The 24,324-nt window shown below is 40.8% G+C and overlaps 1 protein-coding gene across 1 annotated transcript in view; it reads right to left on the reverse strand.

Moving 5' to 3' along the window:
- Nucleotides 1-24,324, reverse strand: part of COLEC12 (collectin subfamily member 12) — a 94,541-nt gene that overhangs the window by 18,327 nt on the left and 51,890 nt on the right. The window lies entirely within an intron of this gene.

Consider the following 24,324-nt stretch of genomic DNA (forward strand, 5'->3'; position numbering starts at 1 on the left):
GATGAAAGTGATGTCATAGATTTGGGTTCCTTGTGGTTTAGGCATAAGACCAGCTGGGAACATCTGGTTCTTTTTTCAAGAATATTATGGGAAAATGAGACAAAGGCTTGTAAGCATAAACTCAAGAACAGAAATTCCAGAGACTAAAGGCTTCTCTTCTGCCTATGGGGTGGGAAGGGATGGAGCTGGCACAGAGACAGGTAGTGGCATAGCCCATTTATTGGTGACTTGGATTTGGAAGCGTGGTAACTCCTGTACCACAAAAAAAAAAAAAAGGTGAAGGGTCCATAATTCACTAGTCAGGTTTGCTTATGGATCCAGATGCATGGGCTGAGTTGCTTTCTTTGGTTTGCAATCTCAGGGAGTTTGCTGGTGAGGAAGCTCTAACTGCTGAAATAGCAGGAAAGGAAAAGTGCAGTTTTCTAAAGGTTTGCAATAGGTATTTGGAGACTGAAATGATTTCACAGTGGGAACTTGGTGGTGTCAGGAACACCATATTGCTGGTCTTAGCCAGTACTAATGGGCTCATTGAGCCCCTGTGCTCTAAGTGCAAGGTTCCTTCTCACCAAAGGGTTTAAAATTCAGATTCCAATTTGGTTGTCTTTGAAAGTCCCACATATCCAAATACAAGCTCGGGGGGGGGGAAAAACTCACATCACATTCACTTTCTAAACACACAGACAAACAGAAAGCTTGATCCTCCTTATTTTAATGCTAATTGAAGCAGGCCTAGATCCTTATCTGGGAAAAATGATAGACTGCAGAGGTACAAAACACAGAGAAAGGCAGAAGTAAAAACAAAGCCTTTGGCAGCAATTGCACAATGAAAAGTTTCACTTGATAAGTGTCTCATAGTAAGATTACTCATTTTATGACATGACCTGCTTTCTGTCACTGTACTCCGGCTTCCTGGGTAGTGTAACAAGCTGAAACTTCACCGATGTCACTGGATGTATTGCAGTTCAGCATCAAGCATCATGTATGTTCCAGTGCTTCATAGGGATCTAGTTTCACTTGTCTCAACCCTCTCTACCCCTGGTTCAATAAAACAGCACTTTGGCTTTTGGAACTTTTTGTTTCAGTGTATTTCAAACTGACATCAAAACAGCACCCCAACAAAAGCCAGACCTCTCCGTCCTTTCACAGTCCAGCACGGTTGGTATCAATAACACAGGCACATCATACTAAAACCATCATACAGGCTGGAGTGATTCCATTAAATAAATGGCCTGGAATTGTGTACTGCATTCCTTACTGGGGCTTTCTGCCTGTCAGCCTAAAACGACTTCTGATTGCCAATGAACCCCTGCTGCCCTCATCTAACATGACCCAGGTCCAGGGCTGGAGTGAAAAGCCAGGAAGCTCTAACAGGCTCCTTTGTTTTCTTTTACCTGGGATACAGTAAAATCTATCAGAGCAATTATATTTGCTCTTTATTACAAACATGTAGTGCTTAACTCTGCTGCTAGTAACATGAGACTTTCTAGTTTACTAAACATATAAAAACTACTACAAAAATACCAAAGATATAGGTACCCCTTGAAGAAAATATTTGGAAGACTCATTCTGATGTCTTTCTGAGCAATTAAATATATTAGGCAATATGCAAAAGCCAGGAATGCAACCCTCTCTGTATAGGGATGAACTAGAGTATAATCAGAGCTCCCCAAATTCCCCAGCACACACCCTGACTTCAGCTTGCCCTGTCATTCTTCCCCACTACCTCACTTAAGGATCATGCCCAAATGAGATTGCCCTAGTATAGGAGATGCATTTAGTCCATGTCGTGAGGACACATTTTTATTCAAAGCTTGTTCTCAAAAGATGTGATAGCCAAAATATTAAGCAACAACAAATGGGAGACAATTAAAAATGCTTACTGTGATTACACAAAACCCAGCAGGTTGGCATAAAATCGTGTAGGTTTACCACAAAAACTGTGAGTTGAGGCATGAAGGAGCCCATACTCAGGCTTTAATTTGGCAGAAGTTCCCCAGTTTTATCCACTAGACTGCTTGCTGTTATGACTGACATAAAATGCAGAATTCTTCCAGGAGATGTATCATATTTCATCTAGAAAGCTGTAGACTAAATGGAAAGGGAAAGACCCTGCACACACATCCCACTGACAGAACAAATGTAAAACCTGCAAAAGGGCATTCTTGGCCGAAGCCAGCTCTTCTCCATTTGTTAATGATGCTCTTAGTGCAGCACACTCCTCTCTGCGTCCTGTACACGTGTTTTCAATGTTGGTCTGCTCCCAGACATTTGTCACTGACTTCCAAACCCAGGGAGCTGGGGTCACTTCCGCATGATGTGCATTTCTCACTGCTGATTTGATCAATGTTTAATAAATATCAGATGGGACACAATGTGCCTCATTTCACTGGACATATGCTTTTTTCCATTCCTTTCCCTGACTTATTTTAATAAGAGCTCTGGTTTTTCTGCCTCACTGTTGGGAAGACATCTGGCCAAACAGACAGCAACCTAGTACAAAGAGATCCTGCTGGCTCACATGCTTTGGGGACCCCCTTCTCTGCAAACCAAAATGCTCACAAAAAAATATGCAAGTGAGACATCCCCCTGTTACCAGGCTTTGTAGTATTTGTTTTTATAGCATTGCATTCCAGTGACTGAAGACTTTGTTCTCACACAGGGGGTATACATCTGCAGATTCCTTTTGGTCTCCAAGAAGAGGTTTTGCTGAAGGAGGACCTTGGTTTTTCAGGTTTTATTTATTTGGGGGATTTTTGTTGTTGTTGTTGTGTTCCATGGTTTTAATGGGAGACTAAATAGCTTTGCTCTTTGTAACCACCTTACAAAATGCCTGACTCCTCAACTGTATTACATCTCAGGAGCACATCTCTGAACACTGGAATAAGACATGCACACACTTTTTTTTCCTGAATGATTCTCTTATAAGTATTTGCCTCTCTGCTCTTTTCTTGGCTCTGGCTACACGATCATAAGTGGCCTCATAACATTTCTTCTAGCAAATCAATTTTGACAAAGATACAAAGTTTCCTTCATAGCCATGACAAGAAATAAGAATAAAAATGATTAAGATAAAGAAATGTAGAGCCAAAAACAAAAATACATTGTTTTTGGAGGGGTTTTCCCCAGTGTGATTCACTGAAAAGCGATAACATCCCCTGAATTTCGAAAGGAAGACTGCAAGCCTAGTTTGCAGCCTTCAAATGATTGTTTTCTCAAAGCTAATGTTTTCAAAACGGCAGTGGATCTATTACCTATATTTAAAGGGACCTGAGCAAACTATAAACATCCAATTCAGGCCTCCTGCCCTGGAAGGTGCCACTGCCCATGGCAGGGAGACAGAAATGACATGATCTTTGAGTTTCCTTCCAACATGAACCATTCTGTGATTCAATGTGTAACTAGGAGTCAAATACTGAGAGGTAATTAATGTTGCAGAGTTGCAACAAACTCCCAGTGGTTCCTATCTCACTAGCAAAAGTAGGTGATCTCATGAGGAATTCATCTCTAGGTTTAAATATCTAAATGTTTTGAAAAACTTGGCTGTAAGTGCTTAAATTCAGGCACCCAAGTGTAAAATGGTAGCTGCTTACTAATATGCATGACTAGCAATTATGAAAGAGGATTTTAAAGTTCAGGCATATAAGTGTTTTATGCACACATACGTTGTGTGCATACACACAAACACATTTATGTTCAAATATATGGAAAAATATATGTGTGTATTTTTTTTTTACAGAGAAGCTTTGGTAATGACAAAACTCCAGCATACTATATCAGCACACTAAGAAAAAGCAGGCAACAGCATCTTTGACAACAATAACTTCGTATAGGTTTGAGATTACTGGATCCAGCCAGACACAAAATTCACAGTGAGATTTTTGTCTTCTCTTTTGTATTGTATCACAGGTTATTAACCTACACCTCATGAAAACAATTCCCATGATCCTTCAGGAATGATTTTGTTGCAGTGAGCAAAACTGGTGATTCAATGGTCCCATATGCTAGCCTACTTCAGAAATTGTTCTTTATAATGGCAAAAAATGAAACTGCTTAATGCCTTTTTAAATTATTGTTTTGAGATAAAACTAATTTCCTCAGTTTAGAGTCTACTCTCACACTGTAAAAGCTGTAGTTTAAACTACATGTAAAGAGATGCCCTACATATTTCCTAGCTAATGTGTAAAGGTCCACACCTCCTCCTCTTCCACAGTTTTGGCAAGCTCTGTTGCCACAATGGTAATGGTCCTGCTTACCCAAATAGTGCAGTGCTGGCTTGTGGGCAGGTGGATTGCAACAGCCTCCTTAACTTAATCATCAGATTTTTGCAATGCCATTGGAAAAATATTTAGCACAAACATGCTGTCATTTGTTCCAGAATTTGCTAGTTTTGCTTCTGGTTTTGTAATCAAGCAGGGATAAAGGCAAGCGTGCTTGCTTTGAAAAAGTGTCTGGTTATTTATTAGGAAGCAATTAAAGCAGCTAAACTTGAAATCTAAGCAGTGGGTATGTACCCACCTAACTCATGCCATTTTTCCTATGCCAAGTGAAAAACCATGAAGCATGGCAGCAAGACACAGGCTGAAACAGCCACTCTATATTTCAAGTAAACACTGCAAGACACAGAGCTTCTTTCTTCCAAAATTAATAAATAAATGGACCAAACCCAAACCACTCCATCTCCACAGGTTTCTACAGTGCTCAGCATAAGCTGATTGCCCTGTTACACAGCTGGCAGCTTGTGCCAATAACCTCTGGAGAGAAGAAAACACACCTCAAAAGCCCAGTGTGAGAATTTGTGGTACCAGTTCCTGTGATTTTATCCTGAACTTCACATTAGAGATTTCTTATTCACCTGGTGGCCCTTTATTTCCAAGTACAAGGTTGGGGCAATCCCTGGTATCAGTATAGGCTAGAGCATGAACAGATCAAGAGCAGCAGTGCCAAGAAGGACTTAGGGATGCTGGTGTACAAAAGCTGGACATGGGTTGGCAATATGCTCTTGCAGCCCAGAAAGCCAAACACATCCTGGGCTGCATCAAAAGCATGTGGCCAGCAGTGGAGGGAGGCAATTCTGCCCTTCTCTTCTGCTCTTGTGAGACCCCACCTGTGTACAGTTCTGGGGTCCCCAGCACAGGATAAGAAATGGACCTGTTGGTGTGGGTCCAGAGGAGGAATATGAAGATGATTAGAAGGGCTGGAGCACCTCTTCTGTGAAGACAGGATGACAGAGTTGGGACTGTTCAACCTGGAGAATAGAAGGCTCCAAAGGAACTTTATTGTGGCCTTTCAGTACTTAAAGGGGGTGGATAAGAAAGATAAGGACAAGCTTTTTAGCAGGCCTCTTGTGATAGGACAAGAGGAAATTACTTTAAACCAAAAGAAGGTAGATTCAGATTAAATAAAAGGAAGATTTTTACAATGAGTGTGGTGAAACAGGAACAGGTTGCTTGGAAAGGTGGTAGATAACCCCCAGTAGCATTCAAGGTCAGGGTGAACAGGGCTCTGAGCAAACTGATCTTGATGAAGATGTCCTTGATCACTGAAGAGCATTTGGACTAGATGACTAACTTTAAGGGTCCCTTGCCACCCAAACTGTTCTACGATTCTTGCAGCTATGTTACTGGTGGTACCAATATCGTGAATGGGATTTGGCTTGTCTGGCCCCTGCTGCTGGACCAAATAGTGGCAACTGTGGTGTTCCACCCCAGAGACACTTTTGGCTAGCTGGATGTTGCAGCTGGGCACATGGAGACAAGTCCAGGCATGCTGGAGCTCAGGTGGCAGTGGGATGGAGCTTCCCTTGCACAAGTCCGCTCCTCAGGTTTCCCACTGCTGGAGAAGCCTTAAGGCGATGGTGAAGGAAAGGAGTCGGTTCTGATGGAATGTTTAATCCAGAGCCTTTATTCTGGCCTCTGAATCCTGTCACTGCTCCACCAGAAGTCCCCGGACCGCGTGGTTCCCCTCTCTTTTACCTGGGGGAGAGGAGGGGGGAAGGGATAGGGAGCCCACCAACCAGGTATGGGAGAGGAGGTCTCAGGGGACAAAAGACACCTGGATGGCCCAATGCCCCCCCGGGAGTGGAGGGCATCTTTTGAATCTGCCCATCACTCGACACACTTCTGGAATGCCAGGAGTGACAGACAGCGCTCAGCAGGGGTCCGGGTGGGGAAAGGAGGAGTGATTGACACACCTGGGCTAAGCCCAAATACCTCCAAGGTGGCATCACACTGCAACACTATGTAATTATGTGGGACTTTCAGCTTGCATCTAGAACAACAGATTCCTAGACTCTTAAAAAATTTAAGTGGGGAGGAGTTGTTCATTAAGGCTTAAGAAAATCAAACACTTCACCAGGACTTTGATAATCCCACCTCTGCAGAGAAACTCTCAGCACTGAGGGGGCAATGCTGGGGCTGGGGCTGGTACAGCTCACCCTGTTCCTGCATCCCCTGAAGTGGAAGGGGTGCACTTTGTCCCAAAAGCCCAGGGTACTTCACTAAACATGAGGGATTTCCTTCTCTGGGACACCTTGGGAAAACCCAGCCCTTGATGATGTGCACACTGCAGCCCAGAGCTCTGCACAAAGGGGCCATCAAGCAAATTCTCCTCCACACACCAGACTGAGCCTGTTGGAGGCAGCGGCCACTTCCCATAAATCAGAATCCCACATCTGACATAATAAAGAGTCTCAAAGGGCCAACACTATTATCTCTGGAAAGCTTTCAGCCTAAGAAATACTTTATTCTATGTAATGTACACAAACCCTTTCATTAAAGGAGGGGAGAACCCTCATTTTCAGCCTGACCATCATCTCTCACTTATTTATATAACCCAGCCAGCATTTTCTCTCTGGCTTTGTTCTTCTTTGCAGCAGTGCAGAGAATCACAATGAATTGTCAGAAATCCTAATTATACACTTCAACAACCACCGCCATTTAATTATATAGTATTACCAAACAATGTCCTACTGTGATTAAACACTAAATATTTCAATTGAAAGGATACAAAAAGCCCAACCACAACACAGGGTAAGCAAAGACTGCTGAGTATCTGAACTGTATGTTAGGCAAATATTACAAACAGAGCTGAAGAACCAGTGTGGTAAATTTTATGAAAAATCACAGATTTACAGTAGCTTAAGGTCCAGCCATAACAATGTGGTAAGAATATCACACCAGCAGAGAGTCCAGCATCACATAGGCTATTAGATTTAAAGACAAACTCAAACCAGAACAAACATATCTATTTAAAAGCTGGTGCTTTTAAATAACTCTCTGGAATAAGAGAGATGCCGTCTGTCCTCAGTTACTGAAAATCAAGTAATGGATCACTCAGTCCATGTCTTTGGAACTAAACCTAAAAATCTAATTAGGCTGTTCAAAAGATGAGAGAAAAACTAGAACAGTTAAAAGAAGATAGAAATTATGCAGGAATTAAAGACCTGTTCAATGACAGGCAAGACAGCCATGACACATGACAGTAAAGAGCCTCTCTCAAACTCTGTCTCAGTACAGAAGAATTTAGACTGACTTGCTAGAAGAAATATAGCCAGATCTATAGGGAGATCAAAGTTAGATTTTTGTAAAACAGTTTCTTAAGACATCCTGAAGATATTCCATTCAATGATTTAATTAAAACCAGAGGTAACAAAGCATTAGCAAAGTCAAGGAAGGGATATGTCCTTCAGAGTTGTGCCAGATGGCAAAGTAATGCCATTTTTGTCAAAGTCCAGGCCTTCCATTCTGAAATAAATATGCTTCCTAATGAAACATAGATCCTAATTAAGATTATATAATTTGATGACTAATGTACATGATTTTCCACCTTAATCCAATTTACATTCAACTGGAAGGATGAAAAGAAGTAACACACCCAAAGTGTATATTTTTCCTAAGATTCTCTAATTTTATAACACAGTATTTAGGTGTTAGTGACCCTAGTAATGGTGCTAAATGGTAGGTAGAAAAAGTGGTTAACTCCATGCTTCGTGGCTTTTGATATATTTCTTGAAGAGGGCAACATGATCCCCTCCATGGCTGTGAGTGTTGTAGGTGCCAAAACTATAGTCGTGTCACCTGTGCTGCAGGGCCACTCACCAAGGACATGATGAAGTCATCCAGGGCACAGATGCAAAAATGATGCTCTTCACAGAAAGCTTTCACCTGTTCTTTTACCAGTTCTGCAACTTTTAATTTTAAGGGCAATGATAAAAACATTGGATCACTGTTTTAAAGAACAAGAAACAATGGAAACTCCAGCCATGCACAACAAAGCAACATTTCTGTATCGCTGATGTTGCCACAAATGCTATTTCATTTAACTACAGAAATTAAAATTTTTATGTGCCTTCACAAGTTAAGTGGAAGTATTTGGCAGCCATCTGTTCCATGTAAGTTTCTGCGCACACATGCACCCCTGACATGGCTGAGGCAGGTCATTCATTTAAGAGCATAGTAAAATACCATGTGTTACAGCAAAGTGTGCTTTTAAACTCTTGTAGCTCATATGAATCTAAACTAATTTTCACTCAGCAGTCAGAAGCACAACCAGCATGCCCTTCTCATCAGGATTTTTTCTCTCATCTACTACCCATTGGGTGGAACCAAACAAAATTGTTCCAACCATATTTGATAGCATAAAAACCGTATTTAAGTTTTTTGGTTAGGGGAAAAATACTGAGATACTTTTGATGAGGTTTTCAGCAGGAAAAAAATTGTTGCCTGAGACTGAAAAAGTATACCCAATTTCATGCTGAAAATCAAACCTGCAGATGTATCTGTAACTACAGGTTTTGTTATGTTCCAGCTGAAATGCTGCAATAAATGCTGACATTAGCAAAATTGAAAAAAATTAACCAAGATTTGATGCCTCAAATTAATATACATATCTTTATACAGTCTTTTCTGGATTTAGTGGTAATGGTCCTGTTGTCTTCATTAAGAACCACTTTAATACAAAAATTACCTATTTTCCAAATAAAAAGTCTCTCTGAGGACATTATTTGGAATTTAAAAGATGAATGTGCATGAAAAAAGAAGAGGTGAAAGTGTTTCTATCCATGCTGGGTACTTAGCAGTTACATAGACCTCTTATTTGGAAGGTGACCCCAATAATGAAGAGGACCACAAGAAGAATGCAGTAGGACCTCAAAAAAAAGTGAGTTCAGAAAACAGTAGGTATAAAGAAGCCTGCTCTACTCTTTTAATTATGCAAATTGCCACTTCTGATTAGCCTTTTCCCTGTGATATTAAGAATGCTTGGCTGAGATACCAATACTGAACTGAGAAGAAAAGATCTCCATAGGCACTGCACTGAACATAGCTCATGGTCACAAATCCACTGGCTGTAAATTCATTCCTAATCTCCTGAGGCTACATGTTCAACTACAGGAGAGAAATTATGTCTAGGTATAAGCGCTGTTCCTCTGGAAGTGTGCTGCCTTACTCCCCTCAGCTGAATTGAGACTCAGCATTAAATCACCTCCAAAGGAGAGGAGCTGTCAGGGCCTGGATTTATTTTCCACCTCACTGCCCTTCTAAAACCACTTTCTAAAGGTAGGGCTTTTTCTACAGAAATATTGCAGGCTTGATGGCAGGCACAATAAATCCTGTTTCCACCCTCCAACATAACCAACCTCTCCCTCTGCCTCCTTTTCCAGAATCTTATCTTTTCAAAGTGGAAGTTTTCCTCTGTGAAGCTGGATCTCTAGGTTAAGGAATGATTATGTCCCAATGCAGCTTCCATCTTTCACTTTTCTCATTCTCTTCTTCCTTTTTCCCCCCCTCTCCTGTCTCCTTGTGTCCTACAGCATCTCTGACTTCTAAGGTCTCCCTAACCCTGGTTCATTCACACCTCACTAGCATCCAATTTCCTGGATAAAAAGCAGACTTAGAATGAATTCCTCAGGCAACCAGAACATTTTTTTCAAATGCCTGTGCCAATGTGTAATGACTGTGCAATGAAAGGAGCAAACAGCCCTGATAAATGGATTTTTTCCGCCTAATACTGTCACAATTTCTGGGATTTTTCCCTGGTTAATATTCACCCTTATCTAGAGAGGAAATTTTTATTCTGTAAATTACTACAAGAAATTTCCTGTACAGAGGTGGGAGTGTAGTTGGTGAACATAATCCGTATTTTCCCTTCTAATAAAGCAATAAGCAAATCTGCACTATCTTGACAAATGCTGGGAAATGATCAATTAAATCTGCTTGTTACAAGTGAGGAAAAGCCAGGCAGAAGGACATCCATAGCACTGCAGTCACAAAGATAAGGAATTAGCCAACAATTAGACAACAAACATATTACCTGCCTCCATAGCATCTACCCTGCTGCCTTTCTAATGTGAATGCAATCACTGTGGTAAGTAGGTGAAAACTCTACTGCAATCACAAAAATACAGAAGCTGACCAATCCATTAAACATGAAAACATTTATACACTTTCAACAGCAACAACAGCAACAATAATAATACCTGCAAAAATAATTATATTCCTGAAACATACATTCCTTGCTATAATCCCTTCCCTAATAGCTTATGAATTAATGGAGAACCAAGGCTTTGCAAAATATTTTTTTAACAGAGCCTGTCAGTTTTAGGGCCTCTGTCTTGAGAGCAGTACAAGGGGAAGGCAGTTGCCATGAGGCCAGGGTCTCCTGAGATTCCACATCTGCAGATGGAGGACTAAGAATCTCAGAATCACAGAATCATTTTGCTTGAAAAAGACCTCCAAATTCATTGAGTCCAGCCTTTGACCCATCTCCAGTATGTCACCTACACCATGGCATTGAGTGCCACATCCAGTTGTTTCTTAAGGACCTCCAGGGATGGTAACTCCACCACCTCTCTTGGCAGTCCATTCCAATACTTGACAACCCTTTCAGTGAAGAAATTCCTCCTGATGTCCAGCCTGAACCTGCCTTGGCAGGGGACATAGCTTGAGGCCATGTCCTCTTGTCCTGTCACTTGTTGCCTGGGAGAAGAGGCTGACCCCCCCAGCTGGCTACGCCCTCCTTTCTGCTGGTTGGAGAGAGTGGTGAGGTCACACCTGAGTCTCCTTTTCTCCAGGCTAAACAACTCCAGCTCCTTCAGTCTTCACTCTGGTAAGACTCAAATCTTACCATACATTTCAGGCTCATTGCTCAAGCTTTATCAGGGGATTGAGGCTGACAGTGAAAGGCTTAAATTGAACAAAATAATGTTCTTACTCAAAAGACTAAATGAAAAACTTAGAACTTTTCACTATAAAATCTATGTGATTGAATGGAGAGAAAATCCCAGGGCACTTTAATTAAGAGGCAGAAGGCATAATATAAATCTATAATTACAAGTGGGAATCGGTAAATTTTAATTCAGACAAAAAATTGTAAAAGAGACCTTGGGTTTTTTTTCCCTAGTTGACACATAAATATATTATTGAAAGTTCTTGGGAAAGGTACAACCCTATGCAATAAAAAACCCCAAACCCAAATATTAGCTTGTGCTTCAGTGAAAGCAATCCCAAGGTAACTAAAAATTTGGAGGACAACTATTTAGGGAAGAGGGAAGAAGGAAACTGAGTGAACTCAAACAGTCAAGATGTCTAAGCTCATTTTGAAAAATTATACTGCCTGAAGTTAATGCCAAAGACTTTTGGACTGCAAACCTCCATATCTGCTTTAGAACTTTCTCACTGATTTCTGATGTTCCTCTGCACTTTTAACTTTACCACACTTTTAATTCTCTGAGGAATGTTGAAGTTCTCAAATAATGGCTGTAATAATCAGTTTTCTTGTTTTGATATGATATACCACTAAAAATACAAAGAAAATAGTCCCTTTTTGTACCTTCTGTAAAAGATGGCAAGAACTTAGAAAGCTAATAGAATTGACCATAGTCGTGTCCAACCTGAATTTGCATTTCCATTCTTGGGTTTTTTTGCCAAATACCAAGATTTATTGGTCCTTGAAGAAAAAAAAAAAAAGACTGAAACAAATCTGGGGTCAATATTTGACTTCAGGGTCAATATATCTTGCCTTTTCACTCTCAAAGAGGTCAATATCTCCTGTTATTTATGCCATACTCTGCAGCTGCTCTTTTGAACTCCAGCAGAGGAATACATCACACCTTTGACCCACAGCCTTTCCAACTAAGTGTGGAGACACTGTAATTTATTTGTTCAAAGCAAGTGTCAAATGTTTTTAGCACTAAACTGCACTAAACACTCTTGTTCCTTATCACAGCTTCAGTCACACAAGTGCAACCTCTCTGGCTTCCAAAGACTTACATGCAATTTGCACCAGTGCAGGTGTATCACTCAGCCAGGGAGCTGGAAAATGTTTTTTGTTCCATGTCAAGCTAAAAGCATAAAACGGAATAGCAGGTGAAGCAGCCAAATTGGCAGCACAGTGGAAACCTTGTATTAAAAAAAAAAATTAACACACGATACTATAACCTATTTAGGGAAAATCCAATAAAATACAAAATAAGTCTTCCTTGTGTCTTTGGAGCCCATAGGCACTTAGTCCCAGTAGTGCTCTGAGGTTTATATCTAATAGGCTGAAAAATAATTTTCACATATTAAGAGTAAAAATATTTTCTAAAAATTCTGTTTCTCTGCAGTTTTATTTGACTTAGTACATTCATTTCTTGGCTAGTTCCTTGTGTGGTAAGTTTCAGTCCAGTACAAATTTTTTCCATGGCTGAACTATATCCTCCTGAAAAGTAGAGCTGGAAATGCTGACAACCATAAACTATAGCTAAAGGCACACATCACAAAAAGCAGAGTTCTCAGTATGAGCAGAACCTTCTTTTTCAATGAAATGTGGACTTTGTTTGTTAAGCACACTTCGCACCTCCTCATACTTTGAATCTTACTCCAGTCTCCAAAAGGAATAATTATTTGAACACATTTGCTGTAGCCTTTTTACTTAAGAGACCAAGAGTTTTCACTACTTTGTATGTTCCTCTTGTTCCACAATTCTTTCCTGATCCACAAGAAAAGATGACATCTTGTTTGCTTGTTTCAACAATGCATCACTCTATTTACATAGCTTAGACAAGACTTTAAAGCTGTGAAAACTAAGAATTTCAAAAATAATTTTAAGGAGAATAAATGTATTCAATTTCTTCATATCTTACTATATGAATATTATTTTTTACTGGTGAGATCAATGTCTGTAAATTTTTAGATGAATTGTGTTGCACAGTTAAAATAGATTAAACTGCTTGATAAATGTCCTGGTAGTTCTTGTGCCAAAAGATGAGAGAGGATATGCCCAGCAAAAAGTGTTACACTCCTGTAGAAATTAGGTAGTATAATTTGTTATGCGGGTTCTTCTTTCCTCCACTCCTTGTTTTGCTGTGTGCTTTGTTAAAGAAATTTAAATGCACTCACAGAAATTTCCTGTAAGTCTTCTGCCAAGGTGCATGAGCAAACTCAGGTCAAAATTTTACTGTACATGGACAGAAGCCAGAGGACAGAAGAGCACTTAATTTTTAATCATTATTTCATTAGTTAGTAAACTGCTTAGCTGTTCCATAATATTTTGGATTGTCTGAAAATGCCATACAGCTTTGCAGGAAATCCTTCTTTGGCCTTTCTCAGTTGCAGACACAAACCTTATAGGTTTCCCAAGGGAGCACAAAACTTAGTGCATTACTAAACATAATGATGAGTACAGGGCAGCCATTCAAGCAAGCTGAGTCACAGGATAAACTGGGACCACATACAGGAAAGTGAATATCAGGGTATCTAGGAGTATGGTAGAAACAAAATCACAAATCCTGTGTGCTGTGCATGGAGAGCAGTGGCTCCAAAGAAGATAACGAGTGACATGACAAGAAGGCTACTAAAGCACTCCCATCTTTTAAGGTGTTAAAGACAAAAGGGCAGAGCCATCTTCTTGGTTTGCTGCAGTGAGCTGGCAGCTGGACCAGCCTCGGGCATTGCAGCACCAGTGAGAATTCAGCTCAACACAGCAACCTGAAAAGCCCAACTCACTGCTGGTGCTGTGGCTTCCAGCCTTCTCGTGCTGGAGACAGTACTTGCAGGCTGGACTACCTTGGACCAGCTCTACTGCTCAGGGCCAGGCCAGTCATTCAAAGACTGAGTGAAAAGGTCTGCTGGTGGCCAAGGGCAGCTTCTGATGGGGTCAGGAGTCTTGAGGGCCTCTGGCTCCAAGGCAGCACATACCAGAGGGAGCTGCTGTTGAGCTAATGACCCTAGTGTCCCTTGTGGGGAGGCCGCAAGTCACACCAGGTGTTTCCACCGCTATGAGTCTTACCAGGAGTTGGGTTTACAGTGAGAGGCTTAAATTGAGCCAGATGCTTTTCATACTTGGAAGAAAACAGTAATTAAAAGAAAACCAGAAGACTTGGCTGCAAACTTGGGTGCTTAAATGGAGCACTGTCACTAAAGGGCACTCTTATGTAGAGGTGGGAGTAACATATGTTCCTGGCTACAAGTTGGAGGTAGAGACTTTTCTTGGAAAAAAAGCAGTAGGGGTGATTACAACTGGAACAAATTACCATCACAGGGGATTCCCTGTACTTTAATGCCTTTAGATCAAGCCTGACTCCTCATTTAAAAGATATGCTTTAGCCAAAAACAAAGTCATTGGACTTTGTACAGGAGTAACTGGCTAGAATTGCACAGCCTATCACACACAGGAGGTCAGAGTAGTTAAGTGCCTTGGCTCTAATCCCTACAGATGGAAATACGTGTGGCTCTGCTCTGGCCTGCTGCACAGAAAATACATGTCTCTAGGGGAAGTTCACGGTGATGACAAGATGTCTCACTGCCCCAAGGGGGATGTGTCTTTCAGATCCAGCTGTGCACAGAATTAAAACAGATAGCCCTTCCAGATGTTTTATGGCACTGGATGGAGACAGCAGGTGATAAGGTTCAGTGTATGCTGGAACATGAGGGGGTTTAGTTTTTTTCTTATAAAGCAGATAACAAGTCTGTTCAAGAAACAAAATACAATTAATCCAAAGGAATAAAGGCTGGAAGCTAATTAAAAGCCTACTTCTATTAATACAGGGGGAGAAACTGCTCCAGGATAATTCACTATGTTGAGTAATGGCCCTCTAATACTGCCAGAAAATGCTAAGAGCTTCGGTGAGTTATCTTTGACCCGGTTTGTTAAACAAAACTACCGAGTTGTTGCTTTTCCTCAGAGTGGGCACAGATATCCACCTTGGGAGGCAACAACCAAGACAAGTATATATCTCTTATGTAGGGGTGAAAAGTCACATTTCTCATCTTGACCTTTTTTTTCTATAAAGGTGGTTCTTCCAGTTGCTGGACTTTCTTCAGAGCTCTCAGCCAAATTCTGGAGGAAAACTCTTTTTGCCAAAGTCCAACTTTTTCCTTCAAGAGTATAGAAGTGAGTATGGAAAAGTACAAGGGAACAACAGTATTTCAGTCAATTAATACAGCTTTGGAAAACATAATTATACTAAATTTTTACTTTTGCTAGCATGATTTATTATTCAAACCAATGGAAATTTGCTGATAATGCTAGTGACTACTAAAAAAAACCTAGTATGGAAAGTAAGGATTTAGGACCAGGATATAAAACAGAAGCATTATCTAGAAAACTGAAAAGGGCTAACTTGGACAGGCTTGTCAAAGCTGTTTACTGAAGTACTACATAAGATGAAGCTCACTTGACATTCACAGGAAACTTCTGAGATGCAGCTGGTCCCTGCAGTCCCTATCCTGAGCACCCCTTCTGTTGTATTTGCCCCATTACTTTGAGAAATAAATTAAATGCTGCATTTTGGGACAATTTAGTTACAACCAAAAAAGGATAATGAATGATACAATAAATCAAACACTGGAAGACTGCTAGAAGTACTGGACAACCATGCATGAAAGCTTAAGCATTAAAACTTGTTTTCTTGCAAACTTTCCTTTATCCACATGTGCTGGGAAGGTTCCTGGAACTTGGAAGAGAACAGAGACATAAAGGAGAGGCTTTTGTCAGCTTTTCATGGCATAACTGGTAATCAACACATCAGCCTTTTACAGCCAAGAAAACTGCCTCCCTGTGTGCTGAGACTTGAATCATTCCCCGTGTTAGTCACAGCTGGGGGCGGCTTGTGCTCTGCTTCCAGCCCCAACTGGCACGCTGGGGAAGGAGTAAGGGCGCCTTTGGGAATCTGCAGTGACTCGTGTCACAAAGGGGGACAGTCATTGCAGAGAATGTGTGGCCACCTTCGTGTCAGGGCACTGCTTGAGGGATGCTCACACTCACGCCGAGTTTTCATGCAGCCTGTAGGTGTGTTAGTGTTTTAGCACCTTTTTCCAGCAGGCAGCAAATTGTGGAAGGCTGAGCCCCCAGATAAGTGTCCAATCTGACACTTATTAACAGAGAAAATGCCACTGTAATACTGAGGGTGCTTCTTAAATGAACACTGTTACATTTCAACAAGGATGCTTAATGTATTGCAAAGAGGAAGAATGAGGGTCTGTGTCTTCTTAATTCATTTGAACAGTACCTGGCAATCTTACAAAGTGAAAAAAACCCCATTGCCTTGAATTTTCATTAAGGCTCAGTGTTTGGATTCAGTGCCAGTTCTCATTGACTCACCCCATCTTCAAGATAAGTTGCAGACTAATCTATTTTACTTTCATACAGCAGGGAGGCCAAATTACCCTTGTATCCACTCTGGTGGAGCCTCACAGAGTTAATGTCATCACGCAGATAAAACTCAGCCCAAAGTCTGGTGTGCTGACTGATGTCCATTCCCTGATTTTCCACCCTTTATCAAAGGAAAACAGCCCATCCTTCAGCTCTGTGTGAAAACTAGCAAAGACACAAGTTCCAAAATTTGTATTTTTTCCTTAGCTTCACTGAGACTCTTCAGTGAATGTACTTTTACTTTAACAGATTGAATTTGCTTAGAAGCTATTACAGACTGAAATTCAGCTCTAAAAGATTATTACCATAAATTAAGACAATTTTCTGTAGTGGAAATTCACCTCATAAATCACGTCTGGTATTCATATGGCAGCACAGATGCGCCAACTCAACTTGCAGCTGTAGGCATTCAGAAAGCAGCAGAATTTGTCCTTAAATCTGCAATTGTTTGATGACAAAATGAATATATTTTGACTTTCAAATGAACAGACTACTGGAAGATGTTTTCTAATATAGAATTTCAGGATATCTAGTCCAAAATACCACTGCTGGTAACAGTGAGGAGACAGTGGAAATTAAAAGGTTTTCCTAGTTCTGTCTGCATTGCAGTTTTCCAAATATATGTTCCTCTGCCTTCAACATGCTGGTCAGGAGGACAAGCATTTCTTCAGTATTGACACACCATTCAGCTCTATGTTGAATATGGAAAAGGGTTGGTTTTGCCCCACAGGAATGCAAAGCACTTCCAGGTCCAGGGGAGTTACTAAATAAACAGCCTACATTTCAAAATTACCTGGGAACTCCTGCTGAAATTGGGACCATTCATCAAAGAGAGAATTTAAAATTAAATGCCTGGGTAGGAGGTGAACTGAAGTTGCTGGTGGTTCAGCTCTTCTGAAATTTAGTCTTTTATTATTATATAGCCAAAGGTTCCTGTTTTGAAGACTCTAGACTAATCCCACTTACTTATTTTTGTCAACTGAAAAGTGGCTGAGATCCTGATTTCAGCTGACCAGATGGAATAAAAGCAAAAGCTCTAGAAAAATAAGTTTGTCCACTACATGTCTGGGACGAACATAGAATTTACAAGAAAAAAAACTCTGTGTTTTAGCGACCACAGAAAACAGATTTTTTTCTATAATTTTGACATTTTTCCCAACTGAAAATTCTTTATTCACAATAAGTTATTTCCTCAGATTCAGCATAATCCAATTTTCAGCCCTAAAATAGGACACACTGGCCATTCTGTTAAGCTTGATGGCAAAATTTTGACTATACTATTTTGTATTTACACCTTTGTCCTTAAATACAAACTGCCAGTCATGCTGTCCACCTTAAATTGCACAGAAACAAAATCTGATTCCCATCAGGTAATATTTTGATATATGTGGTCCCTCCAGTGCTGAGATACATTGAACAAAGTCCTAATTGCATGTTTTCACAGAACTTGCTGTCTTCCTGAGCAAACTTTTTTTAATTCTGAACCAAAATGGCAACTTATGTCCATGTGAATCCAGGATAAGTTCAGTGTAGTAACTCTAGGTCAAAATTAGTACAAGTAAAAACAGAACAGCACTAGAATATGATGCAATTAAAATGTTACTTGTTGAAATAGACTGTAGAAGCCACGTCCAAAATTTCTGGTTTTGTTGCTTTAATATATTTTGCAGGATATTCAAAAGTACTTCAAGAAAAGGGTCACTAATTCAGAACAAGAACTGTGTTAAAAATCAGCTTATATCTTCCCAGGACCCAGTCTTTCTGTAGCCCTTCCTGCTTTCCTGTCAAGGCAGTGCTTCCAGGAACACTCCCAGAAACTCTGAAGACATCAATATAAAGCCTGGGCTGTGGGGTAAAGTATCATTAGGAGAAATTAATGCAAATTAGTGTCTTTTTGCAAATTCAACATGCACAATTGGAATGTCTCCTGTACATAAAATTCCTGCTTTATGAAAGTGGTATATGAGGAAAATCTAAAAGCTCATTTAACAGTTTTAGGAAGTGATTTACATTCCGAACATCTCATAATTAACACCACATCATTTATCCAAGTGAGGTAGAAGAATAATGGGATTCTGGCTCACATGCCTCCATCCTGACTTAGCTTCCCTGCTTCTCCTGTCACAGGCCTCTCTTCAAATTCAGCTAGTCAGCTTGGTAGATACCAGACACTTAGGAACCAGGCTGGGGTAAATTAGCCCTCCGAAACCAATTTGAATTTTAGCCAGACGAGGTAAAAAACACGTGACTTGTGCAATAACTCACTATTCAGTTATCTCCAGTCTTCTCCACATGTCCCTATCTCCCCTCTCACAAATACCTTGAGAACTTTGCAGGTCTCTGACACTGTACCTGCCATGCCTATCACACACCAAAATTCCCCTGGAAGAACACATACACAGCTAGATGTTATATAGTTCCTGTTGGTATCCCATCTGCTCAGCAGTTCCAGCTGTCCCTGTGAAAACTTGGGAATGTGAGGTTAAAACTGCCAGAAAACCTTCCTACAGGCACTTAGAACAAAGTGTTCATTTCCCATGTTGTTTCAAAGGGGTGCACATCAACAGTTCATTCCTTGCTGGTTTATAAATACATCTCAGATTTGGAACTCAGGCTGAAGCTGTCATTAAGTTGCACAGGTCCTTTCTTTAGAAGTTTCTATAGTTAGCTTTCTCCACATTTTTACAACTGAAATTTTGGACCCGTGGTTGGCCACCCCTAGACTCAATAATTAAAAATCCCCTTGCCACTGGATTCCTTACATTTTTTTCCTGACCTTTTCCAGAAGAGCTCCAAAGTAGCTGCTACCTCCCTTTCCCCCATGTGACTCCTTCATATTTCCTGCATCTCTCTGATATGTCCCACTTCCCCATCTCTACAACACACACATGGGTCTGTCAGTAACTCCAGATGTCCTGGGGAGTCATCCTCCCCTAATGTCTCTCTTTTCACACACCGCCCTTCCCCTCCATCCTCTCACTTGTAAAATTTCTTATGCACAAGGTAATCTCTACATTTCTCAAGAGCCAAGCAGCACCTGGTCCTTGTGTGAAGAGCCCCAGAGCTGCTCCATCCTGTTCTCCTTCTGACTCCCCTGCAGAAATCCCTGGTGGCCTCAGGGTTCAGTGGCTGCACTGCACAGAAGTCTGCCACCTGGCTGCCTGCTGGGTCAGCTCATGTCCTTACAGCCCTGCCCTTAACCTGGAAGTGATTCGGGACAGGGAGTGCACTGAACATGGTACTGGTTGAATGGTGTGACCTAAAATGTATTACAAATGACTTCATAGTACAGTATTTATAGCTACTTCGCCTGGAGTCTGGCAGTGAGGGCTGTTGAAACAGTACAGAACAAAGTTTGCAAAAATACCACCCCTCTAAACTTCCTCCTCTCTCAATCCCCCAAAAAGCAGGAGATACAGTTAATCCACCCATTTTCATAGCAATACCACTTCAACAAAGGTTCAGAGGACTATCTGCCTTCCTCATATAACATTGTGTCATGTGAGGAGGCTATGACAGAAACAGATGTTGACTGTGTATCAAAAGGAGGTTACCACCATGCTGATACACTTGTTATCTGGAGGCTGCAGTTGTCAGAAGTTCTGTAGACACTGCAAGCCCACCTGGCAATTGAATGAGGACACATCAAAGAGGCACCGAGTCAGAAACAGCCTGACATGAAGCCCACATATATTCAGCACCACATCCTTGCAAATGGCAATATAATCTCCAAAAATATGCATGAGGATATGGAGACTATGTCTATACAGCATAAAATATCTGGCAGCTGTAGTGTGTTCACCAGTCTGTGGATCATGGCTGAAAACCCCACCAGAGGACACAAACTTTGGAAAACACGGAGGAGTCAAAACTACAAAGCAGCTGTGAGGCAATCGGATTTGCTCATCCAATACTGACTTCTTTTAAAATATTGCCAACTAAATATAAAAGGCAAGAGCCCAGTCACGTAGGAGGGATAGGTGACTGTGTTTTAGCAAGCAGGGAAGGCAGTGTGGGTAACCACCAGAGCCTGACAGTAGGAAACCCTGTAACTGAGGAGAGAGAAAATGCAATGGCTAAGTCTGTAAGCAAAATTAGAGATGTGGTATAACTGTGTTTGGTGATGCTACTGGATTGGTTTATGCTGTTTCTGCATCCACTCATTGAGCAACTGAAATGCAATAAAGAATTGGACAGTAGAGATGAAAGGATGATAAAAACTTTCCTTAAAATGAGGGGTTAAAGAAAACATAATTTTACTGAGTTTAGCAAAGATGAGTCTAAGCTGACTTATTCATGTTTTGTTCATAAATGAAAACCTTTCTGACCATACATGGCTTTCAAATAAACAAAACATGCTAAGAGCCAATATGGTGGAGAGTGAAGTTAAACATATTCCAAGTAGACACAAGCAGATAATTCTTGTAAAAGATGATGATTAACAATAGGAGAGAGTAAAAAATACATAAAATGGATTTTCTGCTGCATGAAATGTTAAAATTAGGTCTCATGTCTTTTATTAAGATATGCTTTAGCTACAGGAAAAAAAGAATTATGGGCATTGTTGAGCAATTCTGCTATCTTGTATTTTGTAAAAAGTCAGGTTTCATTATCATAATGGTCCCATCTAATTGTAAAGTTATGAGCCTATGCATTTTTAAAGCATTCTACACTCTTGAAAACCATTAATTGCTCCAAACTATATGACCATAAAAAGGAGTTTTGATGGACAGGCTGAAGAGGGTAGCTCACAACATCCAGTAAACAGCTGCTTGTGCTTATGGTAACCAACTCAACAGCAAAGAGCAAACATACAGATGCCCCATGAATAACTTTCTGAGTACACAGATGCTGCCCAAGCCATGCTGGGATCTTCTTTGTGTAGAAGATCAGAAAGGAAAGTAGTAATAATATGCCATGCTTGTTCCCTTAATGCATTTGAAGACATGTTTGTCTGAACTCAGTTTTCCTGTTGCACCAGGAAAGTTATCCCAGGTACCTCTCTCTTGCTTGTAGTACCTGTGCTTCAGCTGGGACTTGTGCCTGTGAAACGAGGTGTGTCAGGCCAGTCATGTTCAAACCACTGTGCCCCACTGGGCCTGAAAACCTGGCTCCTTCCACTCTCAGACAAGGGGTGAGCTCCCACATAGGCATGTGCATCCCCAGGGTGCACCTTCAGCTTGGGAGCTCACGTCACAGGAGGAACAAGTGCATTTCTGTTGGGAAGTCTGGGACACAGCAGAAACTGAAGAGGCACCAGACACGTATAGCAACTGATGAGCCCCAGTATGCTTTGGTGATTTCTTTTCATTTCTCTCTCTCTCTGGCCCCTCAAGGAAGGGTGGGGAGAAACTTGTCCTCTTCTACTGCTGTTTCAGGTAAAAAAAGGGGTTTAAAGTATTGTGAGCCATTTAAAAGGAAACTCCTAAATGTACAGAAAACCAGTTTTAAAAAAAATCCATCCCCACAAGTATTTCAACATGTTTCAAAGAAGTCACTGTGGATTAATGATGTCTGCAAACATTTTTCTAACTAAATAGTTCACTCTCTCCTTGAACACTGAAACAGCTTTCATCTCACCTTTCAGTTTGCTGTGAACTCTTGTAATTAAGGAAAGTATATTGACATGGTCTTTGGTTTTTTAAATAATGCCATGAGATGCAATTTCTTTATATTACTCCACTTGTGCAGTATTAGCAAAACTCATACTCCCTGAGAAAGAATGGAGAACTTAACTGGAAAGACTGACAGATTTCCTTTGATGCCTCCCAAATGCACGGTCCTAGTGCTCATGTATCACTGCTGGTAACATGAAACACAGGGTTGGGAGCCCCAAGTTAGCACCAAGCCTCTCCCTGCACTCCCAGCACCACACCATTACTGCACCTGTCCCACTGAGTAGAGGCACATCAGCTCAGCACCTTTGTTTTGTGGTTTTGTGTCCCTCTGCCTGGTATGATGAAATGCATCCCTCAACACTTAGGCACCGTCTTAAAAAAAACAAAAAAGACTTATCCATATGCAAGTTTTGAAAAAGCTTTCAGAAAGGCAAAATACAAAATGGATTTTGAAATTATACAACATTCCAAATCCTGAAAAGTGAGGTGCCACTTTTGTCTTCACGTTTAAACTCAGAGAAAGCTTTGTCTACAGTTATCCCACTAACCCTGACAAGATCTGGTTTAAAACAGCATTGCCTTAATCAGATACAACTGAGTTCCTCCTCTGAGGGAAAAAAAAAAAAAAGGCTTTAGTGATCTTCAAATATCAGGCTTTCTGAAGACCATAAGCCAAAATCTACTTGACTTTCCCCTCAGCCTCCCTGTCTTGAAAAGCAAACTTCACATCTGCTTGTTATCAGTAGTTATCTCACAGCATGCCTCTGAATCATTTAGAAAACTCAAAGCACATGTTTATCCCTGCTGAGGAACCAGTCATTATGATGCTATTTACAGGCCCTTGGTGACCCAAGCTCACTACATGGTGTAGAAAACTGCCAAAGATTTTGTCTCAGGGGTTCTCACTGCTGCTAGGTTTAATTACTTACCATCAGCTTTCAGCCAGGAGGCTGCACTCCCTCCTTTCAAGCTGCATTGAGGCATGCCTGTGTGAGGACATGTGGGAAAGCTAAGATAAATCAATTAGACATATGAAGCACGTTGCATGTGACTTAAAGCATGTTAAGTCCTCATGCGGTTACTCTTATTCAGAAGAATAAAAAGGCTTTCACTTTCCTGTGCAGGCAACTTCAAAGCTGCACCATTTTACAATTGTGGAATGTAGTTAAAAGCAATGAGGGGCTAGGAAGAGATGCCAACAGTCTTGGGCAGATGCATTTAAATCTAAAAATGAAAACACCGATTGTTTAGTAATGTGGAAGGATGATATGTCCTTCTGAGACCAAATGTGCTTCTCCCAAGACATTGTGCACACAAACCTCTCCAGAGCCTTTCTGCTTAGATGGCCAGGCAAACCTTACATTTGTCTTAGCACAAGGACTGTACTGAAGCACTTGTCTTCAGTACAAGATACTCAAAATAAGACAACTTTTTTTTATGGGACATGACGGTTCATGCAAGTCTGCACTTACCCTGACTGTTCAGAGTCAGCAGTTTTGCTCAGTATTTTCAATATTCAAGAAAACCATTTAAAGGTCTGATCCTACAGCCAGTGTCCAGTTTGCAAGTTCTCCTTACTACATCACAGGGAAAATCTGCAACATCAAACCCAGACCTTTGCCACTCTGGTACAAAAGGCTAAGAATATCAGTTCCCCCTTGTGCAAAGGAGCAGAAATCTCTTCATACAATCCTTTTAAACCCTCTTGAAAATCTGTGCAGGGCTAGCCCCAAATGTCATTTTTCGCAATTTCGAATCAAAACAGAGATGTATGGATTTTGCTTTTCATTTAGTAATTTCAGCAGTGAGCCATATTTTTAATTTTTTTGGCTAGACCTGTTTCAACAAGTTAAAAGAGCTCTTTCTAAAGCCTTCACAGCACTTCAGAAACAGAAGAATCCCAAGACTGCCTCGTCATCTCATTTTGACAAAGAATCTTTTGGAAAGGTAACAACATCAGAAAGGGATGTTGTAGCTTTGGCTTTCAGAGAATTTCTCTGTTAGAGGACATACAGAGAAGTGACCTAAAATGCCAAACTCCAAATCTTACATGTGAAAACTTGTCTGAAGCTACTTG

The sequence above is a fragment of the Anomalospiza imberbis genome, chromosome 1, assembly GCF_031753505.1.
Source record: "Anomalospiza imberbis isolate Cuckoo-Finch-1a 21T00152 chromosome 1, ASM3175350v1, whole genome shotgun sequence".
NCBI classification, from domain to species: Eukaryota; Metazoa; Chordata; class Aves; order Passeriformes; family Viduidae; genus Anomalospiza; species Anomalospiza imberbis.